The 15,472-nt window shown below is 45.8% G+C and overlaps 1 long non-coding RNA gene across 1 annotated transcript; it reads left to right on the top strand.

Moving 5' to 3' along the window:
- The first annotated feature begins 4,824 nt into the window (after positions 1-4,824).
- LOC144590569 (uncharacterized) lies at positions 4,825-15,162 on the top strand. Its single transcript, XR_013546443.1, has 3 exons — positions 4,825-4,901; positions 9,417-9,483; positions 15,103-15,162. It is a non-coding gene; the product is annotated as an uncharacterized LOC144590569 (long non-coding RNA).
- The last annotated feature ends 310 nt before the right edge of the window (positions 15,163-15,472 follow it).

Here is a 15,472-nt window from a genome sequence, read left to right as displayed (position 1 = left end):
CACCGAAAATGGGTGAGTTACTAAATGAGTACTTTGCACCTGTATTCACCAAGGAGAGAATAGTGCAATCACGGAGGGGTATATTGATATTCTAGGGCATGTTGATCATTTTGACTGTTTATCATTATTGTCCTATTCTGCTGCAGGCTCTGGTACCTGTGGTAAGAGCAGGGAGTGTACCTCTGGTAGTTGCAAGAACTTGTGGTTGGAACATGTCGTATAGGAAGCCTGTGTGACCACAGCCCCATCTGATCTCATGAGCCTGCAGCCTGGGGATGTATAAAGCCTGAGCATCCCACTGTGCATTACAGCTACAATAGCCTACAACTGTCTCCGCCGTGACATGGGTCTGCCATTCCTCCTGAGTACTTTGCACCTGCATTCACCAAGGAGAGAATAGTGCGATCAGGGAGGGGTATATTGATATTCTAGGGACATGTGATCAAGAAGGAGGAGGTTTACTCTGCTTTAGTTCAGAGATACAGCATGGAAACAGGCTCGTTGGCTCTCCATGTCCATTCCGACCATTGATCACCCATACACACTAATTCCATGCTATCCTGCTTTCTCATGTACTTCCTACACATCAGGGGCAATTTACGGAAGCCAAATAACCTACAAACCCGCATGTCTTTGGGATGTAGGAACAGGGAGAATAGGCAAACTCAACACTGGCAGCATCCAAGGTCAGGATCAAACTTTGGTCCTGGGCACTGTGAGGCAGCAGCTCTACCAGCTGTGTCACTGTGTCGCCCTTGGGCCACTGTGGCACAGGTATTGTTTTCTAGAAGAATAATATTGTGTCCAAGAAAACTCCCGGAACAGATATATGGGAAAAATGTAAAAGCAACAGAGGAGTTGCAGTGGGTGACTTTAATTTTTCCAATATGGACATAACTCCCCTTGGTGCCACAAACTTAGATGGGGCAGAATTTTTGTAGGTGCATCTAGGAGGGTTTCTTGACAATATCTAGATCCAACCAGGGAAGGGACCATACTGGACCCTGTATTGGGAAATGAGCCTGGCCAGCTGATTGGAGTTTCAATGCAGGAACATATTGGGAACAGTAAACACAACTCCATATGTTTTCTGAAAGTTACGGATAAGGATAAATCTGGACCTTGGAGGAGAGTGCTAGGTTGAGAAGATGCCAATGACATCAGTATTAGGCATGAGCTGGGGAGACAGGATGAAAGGCAAGAATGGCAAGGCTCACGAACCTTCGATGACAAGTTTAGTCAAAAAGAAAAAAAGAAGCATATGTAAGGATGAGGAAACTGAAATTGGGCCCTTGAGAAATGTAGACAATAAGAAGAAAACAAAACTTCCATGGCAAGTTGGATTAAGGAGAATCCCAAGATATTTTATTCATTGTTGACAAATAAGTGGGTAACTAAGGAGGGGATTGGAACAGTCAAAGGTAAATTAGAGAATTTATGCATGGATTCACCGAAAATGGGTGAGTTACTAAATGAGTACTTTGCACCTGTAAGATTTGAGAAGTTTTCCCTCATTCTGAAATCAACACAAAACCAAAGAGCTGCAGTTTGGACATTTTAAACGGGAGACTGGGGCTGATAGCGGAGAAAGGCTGCAGTCAGTTTACCAAAGGATGTCACAATCTGTGGGTCCTAAAATGGCTGCAGGATCTCGTGACCAGCCACAAAAGGTAAAAAACCTTGCAACCCAGTCTCTAGGTTTCTGCAAAGCTACGGCCAGAACAAAGGATGGGTATTGGCCATGCAGAAACCTACGAAACCAGGTCGGAGTCCAGACACTGGGGCGCTGACATCAGCATACTCACAATGCCCCAAGCCGACCTAAACAGTTCATCTCAGTGAGGGGGCACAATAGCCCATAGAAAACTACCTGGTAGGTGATGGGAAACCAGTTAACACCCATCACCTCACAACGAAATCCCAATTAACACCGTCTGGCCATCCCCGGTATCCCCGAACATAAGCGCAGATCAGAAGAAAACCTCATACATATCTTTTTGAACAAAGAGATTCCAAGATCTGGCGGGAGATAGGACGGGTCAGAAACAGTATAACTGGCCACTACTTTTGGGTGAATAAGTGAAGTCAACTCGAGAAGAAAACCTGCAGGGAACGCAAGCAGTCAAGACAGACACAGTCAAGAAGCGCAGAGAAAACCGGGTTCGAAGTCAACTGAAGTCAAGAAGAAAGTCGGAAAGAAGAACGGATGCAAGAGGGAGGAACAGGCACGCAACTGGAGAAGAAATACTGCAAAACGAACAGCCAGTAACCCCAGTAATAGCCCCATGGTGAGCATGCACTCCAAATCCTACATATCCTGGACATAGTTTAGTGTAGAGGGGAGGGTGGTTGTGAATAAACGTTGGGTGTGTATTAAAATATGGGTTGGTCAAGGTTGCGATGCGTCGTACGTTCCCCATCTTACAGTCGTGTATGTGTCTTGCAGAACTGTGTTTAAGAATTCATAAGAACCACTGAAGGTCACCTCACCTACTGTCTCCTTTCTCTGTTCATTTATTTATTTACTTATTTATCTATTTATTAATTTCCCTATGTTCTCAAAATCTCTGTAAAGCGTCTTTGAGTATATGAAAAGCGCTATATAAATAAAATGTATTATTATTATTATTATTATTATAAGTAAAAGGGTATTCGTGTATATGTTTTGTGGAACTGTGTGTTTCAAGAATTCAGCGAAGAAGGTATTCGGATATATGTCTCGTGGAACTGTGTGTTTTTAAGTTTTCAGCGAAAAGGGTATTCGGGTATATGTCTTGTGAACTGTGCGTTTCGTGATTAATAAATCAAAGGTATTCTTGTATTCGGTATGTGTATTATAGATATGTCTTATAGAACTGTATAAATATATTCATGGACAATAGTCCCAAGTGCTGAATAAAAGCCTTTTCATTTCAACCCTGGTTTTGAAATCTGGTCTGGTTTAATTTTTTCTGCACTATAAGAGCTCCTGCATCTAAGCCCAGTGTCTAGAACCGTAAGGGGTGAGTGGGTCGAACCACTCACGGGGAACCAGTGTGCACGGCCTGGTCAAGGGATCAGAGCAAGGCACGGGGACCTTAGGTCGGGCGAAAGCTCGGCGCAGAAACCCCTTACACACCTGTATTCATCAAGGAGAGAATAGTGCAATCACGGAGGGGTATATTGATATTCTAGGGCATGTTGATCATTTTGACTGTTTATCATTATTGTCCTATTCTGCTGCAGGCTCTGGTGCCTGTGGTAAGAGCAGGGAGTGTACCTCTGGTAGTTGCAAGAACTTGTGGTTGGAACATGTCGTATAGGAAGCCTGTCTGATCTCATGATCTCAGGCCTGCAGCCTGGGGATGTATAAAGCCTGAGCATCCCACTGTGCATTACAGCTACAATAGCCTACAACTGCCTCCGCCGTGACATGGGTCTGCCATTCCTCCTGAGTACTTTGCACCTGCATTCAGCAAGGAGAGAATAGTGCGATCATGGAGGGGATATTGATATTCTAGGGACATGTGATCAAGAAGGAGGAGGTTTAATCTGCTTTAGTTCAGAGATACAGCATGGAAACAGGCTCGTTGGCTCTCCATGTCCATTCCGACCATTGATCACCCATACACACTAATTCCATGCTATCCTGCTTTCTCATGTACTTCCTACACATCAGGGGCAATTTACGGAAGCCAAATAACCTACAAACCCGCATGTCTTTGGGATGTAGGTAAAGGGAGAATAGGCAAACTCAACACTGGCAGCATCCAAGGTCAGGATCAAACTTTGGTCCTGGGCACTGTGAGGCAGCAGCTCTACCAGCTGTGTCACTGTGTCGCCCTTGGGCCACTGTGGCACAGGTATTGTTTTCTAGAAGAATAATATTGTGTCCAAGAAAACTCCCGGAACAGATATATGGGAAAAATGTAAAAGCAACAGAGGAGTTGCAGTGGGTGACTTTAATTTTTCCAATATGGACTTAACTCACCTTGGTGCCACAAACTTAGATTGGGCAGAATTTTTGTAGGTGCATCTAGGAGGGTTTCTTGACAATATCTAGATCCAACCAGGGAAGGGACCATACTGGACCCTGTATTGGGAAATGAGCCTGGCCTGCTGATTGGAGTTTCAATGCAGGAACAGTAAACACAACTCCATATGTTTTCTGAAAGTTACGGATAAGGATAAATCTGGACCTTGGAGGAGAGTGCTAAGTTGAGAAGATGCCAATGACATCAGTATTAGGCATGAGCTGGGGAGACAGGATGAAAGGCAAGAATGGCAAGGCTCACGAACCTTCGATGACAAGTTTAGTCAAAAAGAAAAAAAGAAGCATATGAAAGGATGAGGAAACTGAAATTGGGCCCTTGAGAAATGTAGACAATAAGAAGAAAACAAAACTTCCATGGCAAGTTGGATTAAGGAGAATCCCAAGATATTTTATTCATTGTTGACAAATAAGTGGGTAACTAAGGAGGGGATTGGAACAGTCAAAGGTAAATAAGAGAATTTATGCATGGATTCCCCGAAAATGGGTGAGTTACTAAATGAGTACTTTGCACCTGTATTCATCAAGGAGAGAATAGTGCAATCACGGAGGTGTATATTGATATTCTAGGGCATGTTGATCATTTTGACTGTTTATCATTATTGTCCTATTCTGCTGCAGGCTCTGGTGCCTGTGGTAAGAGCAGGGAGTGTACCTCTGGTAGTTGCAAGAACTTGTGGTTGGAACATGTCGTATAGGAAGCCTGTGTGACCACAGCCCCATCTGATCTCATGAGCCTGCAGCCTGGGGATGTATAAAGCCTGAGCATCCCACTGTGCATTACAGCTACAATAGCCTACAACTGTCTCCGCCGTGACATGGGTCTGCCATTCCTCCTGCTCCTCTTCCTGGTGGCAGCCAGCTGTTCTGGGTGAGTACAGTCAGGATTACTGGTAAGGGGAGCTTTTTCTTTCCATTGTGTCTGGATTAATCCCATCTGTTCATGAGTGATAGCTGAATGAGGCTATTAAGCCCATAAAGCCCACTCTGCCATTCAATCATGGCTGATCAACTGCCATTCAATCATGGCTCCCTCTCAAACCCATTCTCCTGCCTTATCCTCATAAGCCTGTCACTCGTACTAATCAAGAGTCTATCTACCTCCACCTTAAAAATATTCATCGACCTGGCCTCCACAGCCTTCTATGGCAAAGAATTCCATGGATTCACCACCCTTTGAGTAAAGAAATTCCTCCTCAGCTTCCTAAATGGACGTCCTTTTATTCTGAGGCTACGACCTCTGTTCCTAGACTCTCTCACTAGTGGAAACATCCTCTCCACATCTACTCTATCCAATCCTTTCACTATTCGATGTTTCAATCAGGTCCCCCCCACATCCTTCTAAATTCCAGGGAGTGCAGGCTCAGTGCGGTCTGGGCGGTAAAACCAGCCAACACTCTCAAAGTACTCAACTTATAGATGTTAGTCTTTAAAATGTTTATTGGAAGTAAATATCAAAAACTATTATGGCATAAAATACGTAATAAAATGTGCGATTAAATTTTACAAGAAAGTTAAAATGATGCAAGATAAAATGTTACAAAATACAATGCACTGACCATTCCTCTGTGCCCTAATGGGTTTGCACAGCTTTAATTCTTAACTTTAAGTCTCCAACTCAGAATGCAGCTCACCTCAATGTTTACTGATCCAGTGGTTAAATGGTACTTTATTGTCACATGTAACTAGGTACGTACACTTGAGTAAGAATCTTACTATACAAAGACACAAACATACTTAAGTACAAGAGTGTAGGAATAGTAGATTACACTGTTACAGGCATTACACAAGGCACACCACATTTCCAGCGCTATTTGTAAGATTGAAGTCCAAGGTTGTTTAAAATGTTGAGTCCGAACTTGGCCATAAAGGCCAGTTGTCCTAGTGGCGGCACTGCATTGGAGTTGCAGCGGCCGATCTGGCCAGACGATGTTATCAAAGTCCTCCACCCCTGCTCCGCCACTCTGTGCTGCAGCAGGCTGGTTCTGATCCACGCACTCGGCCTCTTAGAGCGGCACCTGAGCCACTCGAGCCCCCGGCTGCTGCAGGGCCTCCAGTGGCCCACTCCACCGACACTTTGACCAGGGGACATCCACCCATAAACATGTCGTCCCTCGCCTCACACGGCCACTGCTCAGCCTTCGATCCCCAGGGTGCCACCCCGCAATCAACCTTGAGCACAGAGTGCTGCCGAAGGTGTGGGAGGAAAGACCCCAGCAGCACCGTTCTTTTACTGCAACCGCCACCATTTTGAATCTTACGCACCAATCCTGTCCAGTTTCATTGCAAGTTGCTCTGAACTTTCCCCTGACACCCTTTATATCAAACAAAAATCACAGCTGGAGAAGTGACTGATGCAACTGTGTCATGTTATAGTGTCCAAGTAAACCCCTGGAACAGATATATGGGAAAGATGTAAAAGCAGAGGGTGAGTTGTAGTGGGTGACTTTAATTTTCCCAATATGGACTCGGTCTCCGGTGGTGCCAAAAGCTTAGATGAGGCAGAATTTTTGTAGGTGCATCTAGGAGGGTTTCTTGACAATATCTAGATCCAACCAGGGAAGGGACCATACTGGACCTTGTATTGGGAAATGCGCCTGGCCAGCTGATTGGAGTTTCAATGCATGAGCATATTGGGATCAGCAAACACAACTCCATATATTTGCAGTAAGTTACGGACAAGGATAAGCCTGGACCTTCGGGGAATGTGCTACATTGAGGTGAGGCTAATGACATCAGTATTAGGCACGTGCTGGGGAGAGAGGACGGAAGGCAAGAATAGCAAGGCTCAGGATCCTTGGATGTCAAGAGATGCTGCAAGTTTAGTCAAAAAGAAAAAGGAAGTTTGAGGAAGCTGAAATTGGGCCCTTTGAGAAATGTATAGACAATAGGAGGAAAATGAAACTCCCATGGCAAGTAGGATTAAGGAGAATCCCAAGATATTTTACCCATTGTTGACAAACAAGTGGGTAACTAGATAGAGGATTGGACCAGTCAAGGATAAATTGATGCTTGGATCTGGAAATGGGTGAGGTACTAAATGAGTACTTTGCACCTGCATTCACCAAGGAGAGAATAGTGCGATCAGGGAGGGGTATATTGATATTCTAGGGACATGTGATCAAGAAGGAGGAGGTTTACTCTGCTTTAGTTCAGAGATACAGCATGGAAACAGGCTCGTTGGCTCTCCATGTCCATTCCGACCATTGATCACCAATACACACTAATTCCATGCTATCCTGCTTTCTCATGGACTTCCTACACATCAGGGGCAATTTACGGAAGCCAAATAACCTACAAACCCGCATGTCTTTGGGATGTAGGAACAGGGAGAATAGGCAAACTCAACACTGTCAGCATCCAAGGTCAGGATCAAACTTTGGTCCTAGGCACTGTGAGGCAGCAGCTCTACCAGCTGTGTCACTGTATCACCCTTGGGCCACTGTGGCACAGGTATTGTTTTCTAGAAGAATAATATAGTGGGTAACTCCCCAGGGCCTCATGGGATCTATCCCAGATCATTGAAAATACAAGAGTGGAGACTGCTGGGGCCTTGACAAAGATCTTTGTATGCTCTTTAGCCACATGCAAGATCCCAAAGTTCTGCAGGTACCCCATTGCAATTCTTTCATTTGAGGCAGGAAATAAAGACAAAACAGGTAATTCATAGGATGGTGAGCCTGTGGTAGAAAAATTGGTGGAGAAGATTTTTAGGGATAGAATCCTAATCTATCCATAATAAGTCTTTTTAGGGATAGTCAACATGACTTTGGGAGGCAGAGATGATAACTTAAAAAATTGGTTGATTTTTTTGAGGAGGTGACAAAGATAATTGAACGTAGGGCAATGGGTGTTGAATAAATGGATTTTAGTAAAGTTTTCAACACAGGCCTTCATGGTAGGCTGATGTAAAGGCTAAAGTACATGAGATCCACAGAGACTTGATAGATTGAATTCAAAGTTGATGTGCACAATGTGAGAGGGACCCCTCCTTCAGATGCCGCTCTGATCCCTCTCATTGGCTGACAGGCCAGGAGAGGCAATTCTCAGCATCATTGGTAACAGCGGGGGGCAATTAGCTTATATTGGTTTGGTCACCAGAACCTTTTCAGCCTGTTCCCTATAAACCTAGGCATTCTAGCGAAAAGAGAGAGTGTTGGAAAGGGAAAGGCAAGGGGCAAGGCGCAGGGCTCCCTGCTAGCTGTGTTCCCCTGTCACAAGTCCGAGGAAGACTGAGTTACTGGGACAAAACTGAGTCTGCCAGTACCATTGTGTGGTCAAGACTGGGCTGTCAGGAAAAAATCCGAGACAGCCAGCACTTCCACTGAGACTAAGGCCAAGTGGCCGGGGCAAGCCTGAGGTGCCAGTGCCTCGTCCTGTCCTAACAAGGGATTGCGCCCATGCATATGCAAAGACTGAGCTGGTCTGGCAGCATCTCCGGAGAAACGTCTAGGTCACGTATCGTGTCGGAATCCTTCTTCGGACTGACACTCTCACTCAGCCTGAAACATCATCTATTCCTTTTCTCCAGAGATGCTGCCTAATTGGTGCAGTTATGGATAGTGAGGAGGCTTGTCGAATGATTCAGCAGGATATAGATAGGTTGAAAATATGTGCAGAGAAACGACTGATGAAGTTTAATCTGGACACACTGCAGCCATGGTGTATCACTGTGGAGGGTGTGAATAGACTGGGTGCTCATTAAATGCGTTATTCGCCTTGGTCATCTAGACATGAGTCAAGCATTCCGAGTGTCATTGGAAGTGCACGCATCTAGGAATGTGGAGAGTATTCATTATTGTCTTGATATTCTTTATAGACCATGGATTGAACAATGTAAGACCTGATTTGGATTCATAATCCAAGCAGCCCCAGAAACACCTTCACATTATAAACTTGGAGAATGCAGCATTTACATTGATTAAGCCTAGATGAATGGGAGGGTGGTGAGTGGATTGGAAGCAAGTGAGGAGAAACATCCAAGTTCAGAAAGTGTGGGGCTGAGGGGAATGTGGATGGTGTTTTGATCTGCTGCCTTTGGTCACTTTTCACTGCTTTTCACTGTACCTCGATACATGTGACAATAAACTAAACTGAACCGAGCTCTGTCTACCTAGATGACTGGATTGGTGTACTCAGATGGAATGTAAACATTTCATGATCCCTGTTGCCACTTTGACTCTGCTCCCACCTAGACCACTCTGACTCTTTCCCTCCCTTTGACATCTCTACCCCCATCTCTGGAGTTACCAGGTGAGTGAGTGTTGTGGTGGTTTATATGCAGTAGGTGAATGGGGGCTGTACCGCCAATTACTATTTGCTCTATCAGCACTTCCTCGTGTGGCCAGTTCACAGATCCGTTAATGAAAACACTTTTGTTTTATAGCAAATCTAACTTGGAAGTTCCTCCCGATAATATTCTGGCACTTCAATGGCCGAAAAATGTCTGTAAGGTAAATGGAATTATTTGTGTGCCAGTCTGAGTGCTTTGATTGTGAGAGCATGCAAATAGTGTCATTATCACAGAAGCTGCTTTAGAGATCATATTGCCATATTAATAATTAGAATCTGGATGGCATGACTGGTAGGTTTATGGATGTACCTGCTCCCAGTCAACTTTTGCCAGGTCCTGTTTCATGACATTCATATCATCCTTCCCCACTTTAGATCCTTAATTTCTAATCCTTGTACCTTTCCTTATCTACCTTGAAACGCACGTTTGGAACAATAAGGTTGAGAGAAGATTGGTGGTATAGTGGACAATGAAGAGGCTTGTCTCAGGTTACAACTGATTTGGATGAGAGTGTACAAGGCTTGATTAGTAAGTTTGTAGATGACAATAAAGTAGGTGGTATCGCAGATTGCAAAGAGGGTTATCAAAAATTACAGCAGGGTCTTGATCTGCTGGGCAAGTGGGCCGAGGAGAGGCAAATGGAGTTTTATGCAGATCAGTGCAAGATGTTAAATTTTGTAAAGTCAAACCAAGGTAGAACCTTCGCAGTGAATGGCAGGGGCCTGTGGAGTGTTGTAGAGCAGAGGGATCGGGCGGTGGTGCGGTAGTAGAGTTGCTGCCTTACAGCGCCAGAGACCCAAGTTCGATCCTGACTACGTACTTGTCAGTACAGTGTTTGTAAGTTCTCCCCGTGACCTGTGTGGGTTTTCTCTAGGTTTCCTTCCACACCCCAAAGACATACAGGTTTGTTGGATAATTGGCGGGGTACAATTGTAATTTGTCCCTAGTGTGTGTAGATTAGTGTTAATGTGTGGGGATTGCTCATCTGCGCACTCAGTGGGCCGAGGGGCCTGTTTCCACGTTGTATCTCTAAACTAAACTAAAAACTAAGCAGTGAAAGTGCTAGTGTAAAGTGTAGTTCCCTGAAAGTGGCATCACGGGTGGTTTGGGTATTAAAGAGGAGTTTTAGTGTATTGGCTTTCATCAGTCATAGGGAATGGATATGGTGAATGTACAGTTTTTTACCCAGGATAGTGGAATTAAGAACCTGAGAGCATAGGCCTAAGGTGAGAGGGGAAAGAATTAATAAGAATTTCTTCACACAAAGGGTGGTAGGTATGGAAAATGAACTGCCAGAGGAGATCATTGAGGCACGTACAATAACAGCATTTAAAAGACATTTGGGCAGGCACATGGACAGGAAAGGTTTAGTGGGATATGGGCCATACCTAAGGAAATGGGACTAGCTTAGGTGAGGCACCTTGGTCAGCATGGACGAGTTCGATCAATGGGGCTGTTTCCATGATAACTCTTTACGACCGAGCACACACTTTATGCAGGTATGCCAAATAAGACAATCCACTGTTTGTTGTCACCAATGGAGTGTGTCGATGTTGAAAGGCTTCAAGAATACTGTACGAGCATCTCTGAAACTTGTTCTGTCACCACCTGATCGTTTGCCCTCAGTCAGCGATCCATAAAACAGCTGCCTTCTGACATCAGACCCTCTTGTGTCATGTCCTGCTCCTCTGATCTGTGATTCCTTCAGTAACGTGTACATGTTTTTAGTTTCAGAGATATAGAGTGGAACAGGCCCATTGAGTCCGTGCTGAACAGCAATCACCAGTACACTAGTTCTATCATACACACTAGGGACAATTAACCTACAAACCCACACGTCTTTGGGATGTGGGAGGAAACCAGAGCATCCAGAGGAAACACACGCAGTCACAGCAAGAACGTGCAAACTCCATATAGACAGCACCCGTAGTCAGGATCAAACCCGGGTCTCTGGCATTGGGAGGCAGCAGCTGTACTACTGCGCCAATGTGCCACCCATGGTGAGGAGGTTTATTTGGGACAGAATGTGTGTATCTGGATTTCTGTCTGAAGAGTGATTGGTTACATGGTGATATTGATCTAATAAGATGGGCAGAGCAATGTCAGGTGGAAGTGAGACCATATACATCAAAGGTCTAATAAGGGTAGAACAAGAGGAAAGGTTATGGAGGTTAGGCCAGTGGTCTGCTCTTCCTGTGGGAGTTTGGGAACATTTCTGGTGTGTCTGACTACACCTGCAGGAGGCTGTGTCCAGCTGCAGCTTCCCACTGTGTAGTGCCGTGGAGAATTTGATTTACGGAGAACTTTGTTGACTGAATTTAGCAATTAGTCACACTGCAGGTAGAGAAAGGAAGGAGGTGGATGACCAGGAGGAGCAGTAAGTGCAGGCAGGTCGTGCAGGAGTGAGTGCCCTGTGGTCATTCCCCTCGCAGACAGAGTAGGTCTCTCAGAGGAAAGTTGCAGCAGTAGCCAAGGTGTGGCACCACAGTTGGCTGTGATGCACAGCAGGGCAAGGAAACATCTCAGTGAGCTGTGGTGTGGGGAAGAGATGGACTTCCCCTTGGCTCAGAGCGAGATCCCAGGATGGTTTGTTGCCTCTCTCGTGTCAAGGACAGGGATGTCTTGGATTGGATCCGGGACATTGTGAAAGGGGAGGGAAAACAGCTGAGATTGCTGTACACAATGGTACTGACAACCTAGGCAGAACGAGAGGTGAGATCCGACAGGGTGAACTTAGAGAGTTTGGTAGAAGTTTACAAAGCAGAACTTCCAGAGTGTAATCTCAAAATTCCTCTCAGTGCCATATGCCAACGATGGTAACACTAGAATAGATGAACGCATGGCTGAAGAACTGGTGCAGAAGGCAGGCCTTTAGCTGATGAGATCACTGGGATAACTTCTGGGCAGGTGTGACCTGTACAAGAGGGACAGGGTGCATCAAAACTGGAAAAGGACTAACATCCTCTCAGGGAGGTTTGAGGAATGGGTAGTAAAGGCTTTTGGTACCTTCATTAATCAGGGTGTTAAGTAAAGAAGTTGCAATATTGTGTTACAGTTGCACAAGACTTTGAGGCTGCATTTGGAGTATTGTGTTCAGTTTTGGTCACTCTGCAATAGGAAGGATGTCATTAAGCTTAAAGAGCACAGAGAAGCTGAAGAGGATGTTGCCAGGACTTGTGAGCCTGTGCTACAGAGAGAGGTTGTGTAGGCGAGAACGTTATTCTTTGGAGTGCAGGAAGATGAGCAATGATCTTATAAAGGAGTATAAGGTCTTGAGGGGAATAGATAGGGTATTTTACCGAACGCGGGGGAATCATGAACAAGAAGACTTAGGTTAAAGGTGAGTGGGGCAAGATTTGATTGGAACCTGAGGGTCAATTTCTTCACACAGAAGGTGGTGGCAACATAGATTACAGCCACCTGCTCCATGACCCTTGCATCCTTTAACAACCTGGGATTATCCCTTCCGGTGCAAGTGACTTGTTAGTGTTACCTCCTCCTCCTCATCAGTTACCCCCACCCCCTCTCCCAGATCTGCATCACTCCGCTTCTGGCAGCTCCCATTTCCTGATAACGGGTGATACAATGCCCTCAGCCATGTTCCAGCTGTGCCTCTACCTTGATGCAGATCACTCCGTTATACCCTGATCTCCACACTCCGCTCATCCCATTTACAGGCCTTTGGAAGGCTCTTTGTTCCACTTTCCCTTGAAAAGCCTCTCTCCTTTTGTACTCACTGCCTCTCCCAACTCACCACATTCAGGTGGGTTTCCATTGAAGTCTCACCTTCCTCATGCTCACTCCTTCCTTCACTCCCTCCTGGGTGATCCAGGGAGCACCTGAGTTCCTTTACTTTTCCCTGGTGTGGGAATACTCCTCGTCTGTACATAAAACATTCCCCATTCTTCAGTGACGGTGCCAGCTGCCACAATATCAACACTTGTGATACATGAGGACTGGGGAGAGCAGTCCATTTCGCGATTTACTAACACAAAGCACATTATCTATGCTTGCGTAAGGAAACAAGAGTTGAAAAGTGTTCTGTCCATTTATTTTTTTCTCCAAATAAAATTTGGCAATCTCTAATTTTTTTTGGTATCCCAGATCTTTGAAACTTGTGATTTTTTGTCCACTGAAGAAATGGCAGGCAGGTTGGTGCAGTGTATTTCCTGCAGGTTATGGGCGGTCAAGGATGCCTATGGAGCTTCTGGAGACTACACCTGCAGGAATTGTGTCCAGGTGCAGCTCCTGAGTGAACGTGTTGGGGAACTGGGGAAGCAGCTGGATGACCTTAGGGCCATCCTGGAAAATGAGAGTTTCCTGGACAAGTGAAGTTGTTAAGCCAGTGATTCAGGAGGAGAGCAGGTGGGTGACTGGGAGAAAAGGGAGTAAACGTGGAGAGCAGGCGACCCCGGTGGCTGTGCCGAATGAAAACAGGTATGCCCCCTTAGGAGTTGTCGGAGCAGAAGACGCTTCCAGTCCAAGCGGTGAACAGGTCGGTGGCTCCAATCCTGGCAAGGAGACTCGACTGGGGAGACCGACGTCAGGCAGAGCCATAGTAGTAGGTGACTCCATTGTCCGAAGTGTGGGCAGGAGATTCTGTAGCGGCAGGCGGGACTTCAGGATGGTCTGTTACCTCCCTGGTGCCAGGGTTAAATATGTCACAGACCGACTTCAGAACATCCTCAAGAGGAAGGGTGAACAGCCAGAAGTGGTTGTGCACATGGGCATGAACGACGTCAGGAAGAAGAGGAAGTTCTGCAAAGTGAATTCCAGCCCAAGCGAGTTTGTGCATGGCCTCAAGGACATCCCCTCTCTTCAGTCTATAGTAGTTGGCATCCGTCCATCGGCGAGAGGCGACGGTGAAGCTTTGATGCTGTCTTGTTTGGAGAAGGGAATGTTTAATCGATAGTCTATAATACCATTTTCCTCTGCCTCCCATCTCCTGTTTTCCATCCTTGCCTTTTCTGACCACCATATCTTTGAATATTAAGAGGTCTGTTCTGCCGAGAATGAGCCATGTGATCAGCAGCACATCATAATCACACATGGCTCTTTGTACCTGCAGCTCACCAATCTTACTCATCACATTCTGTGTATATTGTGGACACCAGATTGTGTCTCTCAATTTGCTCCTATCCAACAATTCCTTCTCTGTCATCATCCAACACTCACACCCTCTGTTCACCTTATTTATTTTTGCTGTTATTGCCTGGTATGCCCATACCCTGCTGATCTTGATTCAACTGTCGTGACTTGGGCATTGTCCCAATCCTATTAACTTGTGACCCGTCCATCTCATACAGGTTTCATCTGCCTCTGAATCTGAATGTACCTGTATGCACCATGGATGTTACCAGTCTATCACCACCTTCTCTTCATATTCTGTTCTCCCTGAAGCCTCGCCGTGCCAGCAACCCAGAGATTGCCACCTGTCCACCTCTGGCAACATTGACAGACTTCCATTGCTGCCTTCTCCACATTGGTACCAATGTGTACCACTTGTTCTGGGTCCCACTTTCCTCTGCACCCTCTCACTCATATCCTGAGAAGCAGAGAAACATCCACCTGGAGAGAAGCAACCAATCCCACAGTCACTTTGACCCATCCACCTGTCTCTTCCACCCCTCCCTTTGTTCACTCATCCCTCTGTCCTTTTGCCAAACCCTCCCATTGCCTGCCCACTCTCTGCCTGACAATGACCCCAATGATCTATCTTTTTTTAAACCTTTTTCATCCATTTTGTTTCAGTGATGGGTTTTCTTTGTTCTTTCTCCAGGTGAAGAACTGGACCAGCTCAGAATGTAATTTTAATTGGTGGACCATCCATGGCTGGTGGTAAGTCTCGTTACTCAGATGGGTTCTAGTGAGAGATGGGAGTTGTCAGGGAGAGCTGACAGGGGGGTCTCCAGTGGTAGTGTCGGGCTGTGGTGCTGGGCTGTGGTCTCCACTGAGCCCAGGCACTGGGCACCAGCACCAGAACAACAGCTGGTTCTGCAGCTGCACGGCTGCATTCTGAGCAAAGGTCTTCAGCTCCACCTCAAATGGCCGCCCCTGAATCTGACACAACCCTGTCAGTCCCCCTCACAATTTAGACAATTCATGAAGATCACTTCCCATTCCAAAATCTCCAGTGAGCTTCGGCCCAA

The sequence above is a fragment of the Rhinoraja longicauda genome, unplaced genomic scaffold, assembly GCF_053455715.1.
Source record: "Rhinoraja longicauda isolate Sanriku21f unplaced genomic scaffold, sRhiLon1.1 Scf000212, whole genome shotgun sequence".
Taxonomy (NCBI): Eukaryota; Metazoa; Chordata; class Chondrichthyes; order Rajiformes; family Arhynchobatidae; genus Rhinoraja; species Rhinoraja longicauda.
Note: the sequence above shows the minus strand (reverse complement) of the source record. Positions and strands in the feature narration are given on the sequence as shown.